Source organism: Myotis davidii, unplaced genomic scaffold (assembly GCF_000327345.1).
Source record: "Myotis davidii unplaced genomic scaffold, ASM32734v1 scaffold1176, whole genome shotgun sequence".
Lineage (NCBI taxonomy): Eukaryota > Metazoa > Chordata > Mammalia > Chiroptera > Vespertilionidae > Myotis > Myotis davidii.
This window is the reverse complement of record NW_006288437.1, coordinates 257,082-264,767: the sequence shown is the minus strand read 5'-3', so window position 1 is coordinate 264,767 and position 7,686 is coordinate 257,082.

Sequence of the window (7,686 nt, the reverse complement as noted above, 5' to 3'; positions counted from 1 at the left end):
CACCGAGCGCGGAGAGGCCGCGGGATCGGCGTGCAGCGCGGGTGAGGGGTGTGGGGGGGCGGGAGGACTCCCGCAAGGCATTCCTTTTAGCTCCCCAGGGAGAAAAGAGGGAAAGATGGGAAGTATGGGGGCGTCGGAAGAGAGGAGGCCCCAGAGGCGGAGGTCAGGAGAAGGAAGGCGGCTCAGAGAACCGCCGCTTACCGGTGGCAGGACTCGGGAGAGCTAGTGAGAGCTGAAATGCTGCATGCAGACCAGCGATTTCCTAGCCTGGGGAAGGGACCTGGCAACGTCGTTGGCTACCTCCCCAAGTGGCCCTGAAATGAACTTCTTAATCCCTTTGTGCCTTTAACCATCTGGCCTTTTGGGCCCTGGATTTGGGCCTTCCCACACTTTTTAATTTATGCTGAAGGGAGACTCTCACCTCACAGCCAGAGCTGTCATCCCACCACCACTCCTTCCCGAGACAGGACCCTGGATTCCTTGGTTTGGCTAGAAAAAATCATGCCCTAACCTGCACCTTCTATTTCACATTCTCCACCGGGTTCCTTACATCCCTTCCTTTTTTCCATTCCATGCACCTTCTTCCACAGAAATCTGTTTATTGTCTTCATCCACGTACACCTTAATTTAGCCCTTCTCAATGCTGGCCATGCTTGGCCCATCTCAGGAAAGCTGCCAAAGTGATCCTGTTCTATGTACTTACCCTGACTCAGCCCACTGGGCAGGCATGCTACCTATTATCATTATTACTCCATCCAAATATAGTGGAGACCTACTGTGTGTTTGATAACCTGCTCCGTTCTGTCAGGGAGACAAGAGATGACAGACCCTTATCCCTTAAGGACCTTATTCTCATGGGGGCAGGGAGTCAAAGCTCATGTGGTCACCTTCATTTGCTCCTCTTTTTTTCTTTGTTCTTAAAACAAAAGGGTTGCCCCAAAGTCCTCTTGTTCTTTCCCCGTTCATAGCATTGTCCAAAATGATGTCTGTTCCCCCACAGCTTCAACCATCACCACTCTTAGAAATTAAAAAAAAATAACAAAACCTACATTTGTAGTGAGAAAATGGGGTTGGACAGTTCTCCCACTTCTTTGAACAAATCAATTAAACTCTGAGCTGCAGGTTTTGTTAAGAGAAGGAACAGTCAGACACTGATGTCACTGTAGGGACTACTCTGGGGCTGTTCATTATAATTCTGCCCTGCCTACTTTATAGGATGTTTGTTAGAATCAAAGTTATCAGTAGACAATGGCTATGAGAAGCCCTTTATAAATAATAAAGAGCTACTTACATACAAGATAAAATGTGAGTACGTGTAGGTCACCCATACACTCTCCCCTGAGAAGTCCCTGGTTTAATATCTCTACAGTTGTTCACAAAGCACCTTTTAAAGTGTCTAAAATCAAGTTCAAGATCCTTCCCCACCCCATGTTGCTTTATTTTTCTATTATCTTAGAAATGGCATTCACATTACTCAGCTACCTCAACCAGAAGTTCATTTATTTAACAAATGTTCATAGACCCAGGCCTAAAAATTTTGAATCATCATTGATTATGCCTCATTATCACTCCACATGGACCGCTCTACCAGGTCCTGCCCTTGAAAACAATTGTGCTCAAATATTACCTCTTCCCTGGTGCTTTCGCAGGCCTCCTGGTTGAAATTGATCCGTTCACTTCAGTGTTTCCATGGCACTTTATTTGTTCTATAACAGTTCTATTGGACTTAATTGTATGTTAATAATGCAAGACAGTGGGCTTGCTGTGAATGGTAAAAACCTGAATTTAGCGATGACAAGGTGTTGACTGAACCTCCAGGAAAGGGAGATGGACTGTCAGATGAGGTTTCAAGTAGGAGAGCAGCAAGCTATGGATGGTTGCACAAGGTATCACGTCTGTTTGGAGTAGGCAGAGGCGTAGGCATGAAGATGAAAATCCATGTGACATTTCAGTTGCGGAGACATGTGGCTTTTAAAGGATAGACTTTCCCCTCAGCAGTATTGAGATATAATTGGCATTTAAGTTTGGGTAAGTTTAAGGTGTACAACTTGATTATTTGATGAAGTCTATAGTGTGAAATGATTACCACAATAAGGTTAGTTAACACCTCCATCACACATAATTCCCATTTGTGTGTGTATGTGTGTGTGTGTATGTGTGTTCCTATGTAATGAGAACATTTAAGATTTACTCTGTTAGCAACTTTCAAGAATATAATACAGTATGGTTAAGGGACAGAATTTTTGGTGGTTTAATCTGTTTTGAATGACATTTAATATAATAGGTCATTAAATGATTTTGCTAATTACCTTTCATACTAACTTCATATTCTGCACAGGGTGTGTATGATGCAGGACTGCTAGAGTCACAAAAATGATCTCATGCCGGGAGCCGGTCCATCTTAAAATTTAAAAAATAAAAAAGGGGGAATTTGCCGGGAGCCAGTCCATCCTTGCTGTTTCAAGGGACCTGGCATATATGGCATACTGTTCTTAATATATTTGCTCACCTTCTTGGCACTATGTGTTTTAACCAAGGTCACCTCTCTGAGAAAGGTTGTTTCCCCGCAACAAGACAACAGGAGACAGAACTTAGAGATAAAACTTAGGAGACAGAACTTAGAGGCAGAACTTAGAACTCAGAACTTAGAACACAGAACTTAGAGACAGAAGAACTTCGCTGGAGAGAACATGGCAAAAGATCCTGGACAGAACCTGGCTACAGAATTTGGTTGGAGAACCTAGACAGAGCCTGGCTGAAGAACCCGGCTACAGAACCTGGCGACCGAACCTGGCTGGAGAACCTAAACCGAACCTGGCTGGAGAACCTAGCGAGAGAACATGGCTACAGAACCTGGCTGGAGAACCTGGAGAACGTGGCTGGAGAACTTGGAAGAGAACATGGACACAGAACCTGGCTGGAGATCCTAACCAGAACTTCGCTGGAGATCCTGACCAAAACTTGGCTAGAGATCCTGGCAAGGCTGCTGATCAACTGAACGCTGTCTCCGTGTCATTCCTTCTTCGCCGACTCCGTCCACACCTTTGGGGACCCCTGGACCTGCTGGGGTTGGACCCCGGCAATCTCAGACAGTACCTAATCCAGTTCTCAAATTATATACATAAGACAACTGAGATCTAGAGAAATGTGATTTCCTAACTTGTTGGGAGACAAATTCTTAGAAGGCAGGATCCATTTTGTACTTACGCTCTGTCCTGCCCATGAACCTGTCATACTCCCTTTCCCATAGCACCTGTGGCAAAGGTTTGATAATGAAATAAAAAAGGAGGTCCCGGTCACATAGCTCAGTTGGTTGGAACATTGTCAGGATACGCCAAGATTTCGGGTTCCATCCCCTGTCAGGGCACATACAAGAGTCAGCCAATGAATGCATAAATAAGTGGAACAACAAATTGATGTCTCTCTCTCCCCCCCCCTCCCTCCTTTCCTCTCTTTTTCTAAAAATAAATTTTTAGAAATAAAAATAAAACCACAAGACTTTTTTTAAAGAAAGAAAGAAAAAAAGGAATTTTCCTCTCTCACAACAAAGTTACAAATAAAGATTCCACACCGGGACATGCTTGTGCAAGGTTCCATCAGAAACACCATGCTGAGAAATTCAGTTAGGTTAGACGTCATATTTAAACTTGAGGGTTAAATACTATGTGGATTTAGCAACCTAGCAGTTTGATCACTGTTTTCCTTCGAGTTTGTATGATAATAAAACAATGCACATGTCCTTAGTTCAGTGCCTGAAGCAGGCAGCTTATGTTGTCAATGGTTGAGGCCCTTCAACCACCAGCATTCAACAAGGGTTGTGACCAGAGGCCTGGCTGGAGGAAGAAAAGCAAGGAAGTTCCATTTCAGGATGAGCAAGTAGTCATGCCAGGCAAGGAGGGTGCTATGCTCGTCCCTTTCATCCAGCCAGTGGGGCATTCATCCAGGTGTCAGAGAGCCATCTCAGCTGCAGGGAATGCCCCCACAGCCAAGTTCACGAGAAAGGAAGAAGGAAATGTTGGCAAGATTGAAAGGTTTCCAATACTGATATGTTTCTGTTTGAGGTCACTTTTTAAACTTTATTTTACTATAACAAACTTTACTTACTATCCTAGAAGGATGTGGTAAAAGTGTTATGTTGACTAAGGTATGCAGAACCAGAAATGGATGTTAAAATAGGGTGGATTCCCTGTTTTGTTTTGTTTTGTTTTCCATCAGAAATATATTTCTTCAATTGAATAATTCCAATTAGAATCCTTCCTTGAGAAGAGGAATTCAGTAATGTTCTTAGTGCTGTTTGGAAGCTCTTATGCTTTTCATTGCTCTTTGAGGAGATCTGAGCAAGATGTGGGACATTCAGTCTTTTGTAGTATTTCCAGAGCCTTGCCTTGAAAATGGTATTATTGTAGAAGACTAATATTAAAGTGTACTAGAGGCCCAATGCACAAAGATTCATGCAAGAATGGCCCTTCCTTCCACTGGCTGCCCCCACCACCTTTGCTCTGGCTGGAGCAGCCTTTCTGCCTTCGTTCAGGCCTGGAGCCACCTTTCCACCTTCCCATGCTGTCCAGAGGCCCGGAGCGCCAGGGGTGGTGTGGAATGCCCCCAGCCACTTGGCACCTGTGTATGCAAATTAACCCGCCATCTTTGTTGGGTTAATGTGGCTGATTGGCTGGTGGGCATTGTGAAGGCATGGTCAGTTTGCATCTTTCTCTTTTATTAGTGTAGCTATACAGTCAAACCCAGTCAAAATGCAATAAATGGGATCCAAGAATTCCAATTGTGACATGTGAGTTACTTTTGGGGGGCAGTGGACTTTGTAGACATGCTGGAGCACAGCTTGCCATCTGGGAGTTCTGAGGGTCTGTGCTGTCCAAACCCCTCCTGGATCGGCTGGTAGGGGTTGTCCACCCATCTGAAACATTGATGATCATTCTTTTGGCTTCTGCAGCTGGCTGGGACCTCCAGAACAGTGGCAGCAATCCAAGAACCTACCACTTAGTTGGCAGCTATTTTGTTGGCCTGACGTGGAGAGATCAGACTGGGAAAACAATGGGAGTAAAGGAGCTCACACAGGGTGACAATGCCCCAGCCTGCCTTGCCTTCCCCTCTACTCCCCAAGCAGAGGATGAAAACATTAGCAGCTCGCTTAGAAGAAAACAGGAGTCAATCTCCATGGCATCATAACCTTATATATATGCCTTTATAATAGAAACTAGAGGCCCAGTGCACAAAAATTCATGCACTGGTTGGGGGAGGGGTATCTCTCAGCCCCACTTGTTCCCTCTCACAGTCTGGGACCCCTCGGGAGATAATGACCTGCTGGCTTAGGCCCACTCCTGGGTGGCAGAGGGCAGGCCCAATCCCTAGGTGCAGCCCCTGGTCGGGCTCAGAGCAGGGCCGATTGGGGATTTGGGGCACCACCTCCTGTCATGCACAGAGCAGGGTGGATCAGCAGGTTGCGATGCCACCCCGTCATGCTCAGGGTAGGGCCAATTGGGGGGTTGGGGCACCTTCCCCTGTCACGAACAGAGCAGGGAAGATAGGGAGGTGGTGGCCCCGCCCCTTGTCACACACAGAGCCGCAGGGCGATCAGGGGGTTTGGGGGCGGCCCCCTGTCACGCTGCTGCAGGGGCCAGGAGGCCTCGCAGCTCCACTGATCCCAGTGCTGGGAGGCTCCGCTGATCCCGGTGCTGGGAGGCATATTACCCTTTTACTATATAGGGTAGAGGCCTGGTGCACGGGTGGGGTCAGCTGGTTTGCCCTGAAGGGTGTCCTGGGTCAGGGTGGGGGTCCCCACTGGGGTGCCTGGCCAGGTTGGGTGAGGGGCTGAGGGCTGTTTTCAGGCTGGCGGGGGCCTGGAGCTCCCAACCTCTCCTTTTTTTTAAATCCTGGGATTTATTTACCTTCTATGGCTGTCACTGGAGCTGAGAGCTGGCTTTAGCTCTGAGGCTCGGCTCCAGCTCTGAGACCTCGGCTGCTGAAAACAGGTCTCTGGGGTTGTTTGGGTTCTATAATTTTAACACTGTTGCAGTCCTGCTCGCTCCAGCTCTGACGGCTGAAAGCAGGTTTCTGGGGATCGTTTAGCTTCTATATTTGCAACATTGTTTCTTAGAGTGCAACTCAGAGCCCAGCAGTGGCAGGGGGGGAGCCTTGGCTTCCTCCATCACTGGAGCAAGCAAGCCTCCTGTTCGCTTCAGCTGCCTGGCTGCCGGCCGCCATCTTGGTTGGCAGTTAATTTGCATATCTCCCTGATTAGCCAAGCAGAAGGGTAGAGAAGTTACGGTTAATTACCATGTTTCTCTATTATTAGATAGGATAGAAAGGTCCAACGTTGGGAGAGCAATGAAATGAATGATAGTAGATTCATGTGGCAGAGTTATAGTGTGACCAATAAAAAATGGTATTTTCACACAAAAAATGTAATGACAAAATGATCATGATGTTAATATAAAATTTAAAAAGAGGATACCAATTTGTATACAGATATGGTCTTATATAAAACTAGAGGCCCGGTGCACAAGATTTGTGCACTCAGGGGGGTTCCTCAGCCCGGCCTGTGTCTTCTTGCAGTTTGGGAACCCTCGGGGGATGTCCAACTGACGGCTTAGGCCCGCTCCCCCTGTGTGAGCTCCTTTACTTCCATTCTTTTCCTGGTCTGATCTCCCCAAGTCAGGCCATGGGAGTGGGCCTGTGCAGGCAGTCAGACATCCTTAGTGTTGCCGTGAAGGCAGAAGAGGCTCCTGCCACCGCCACTGTGCTCACCAGCCATGAGCCTGGCTTCTGGGCTTCTGGCTGAGTGGCACTCCCCCTGTGGGAGCACACTGACCACCAGGGGGGCAGCTTCTGCATTGAGCATCTGCCCCCTGGTGGTCAGTGTGTGTCATAATGTCCGGTCGTTCTCCTGTTCAGTCGATTTGCATATTACCCTTTTATTATATAGGATGTGTATGTATATATACATGTAAAAGACTAAAGAAAAATACATCATACTTTTAATTGGGATATAACAGGGGTACACTTTGGATTATGGATGATATTTAAAATATATATTTTTTGCATTTTCATTACTTTCATAATAATTTTTTAAATGTAGCCATTTTCCCTGCTTAAAAATTAGCACCGTAGTGGCACTTGCACACTAGCCAGGTTACTATGAAAGAATAGCCTTTTAAGTTGCTTCTTGCTGTTTATTATAGTTACTATCGAACTAAGTTGGCAGCTCCCCAAGTTCACAATATCCTTAAATAAAAGGAAGGCTACAAATATGAAGAAAATAGAAGTAATGTTGTTCTATCTAGTAGGTATCATATCCCGAATGCTTAGGGCCTATGATTTCTTATTCCTTTTTTTTGTTTTGTTTTGTTTCGGAAAAAAGTTGAGATCAGAAGACCAAAAAAATGCAAAAGAAAAGTGCAAAATTAATATTAACATTTTATTAAATGTCTATCAAAGATAACATAATACTGTCAGGTTTATTTAATTTAAATATAGTATCAAAAATTTCATTTCATTCACAAGCCATTTTAGTTCGCTTTTTTTTTAATCCTTACCTGAGGATATTTTTCCATTGGTTTTTAGAGAGCATGGGAGGGTGAGAGACGGAGAGAGAAACTCTGATGTGAGAGAGATACATTGATTGATTGCCTTCACACATGCCCCAACAAGGGCTGGGGATCAACCCTGCAA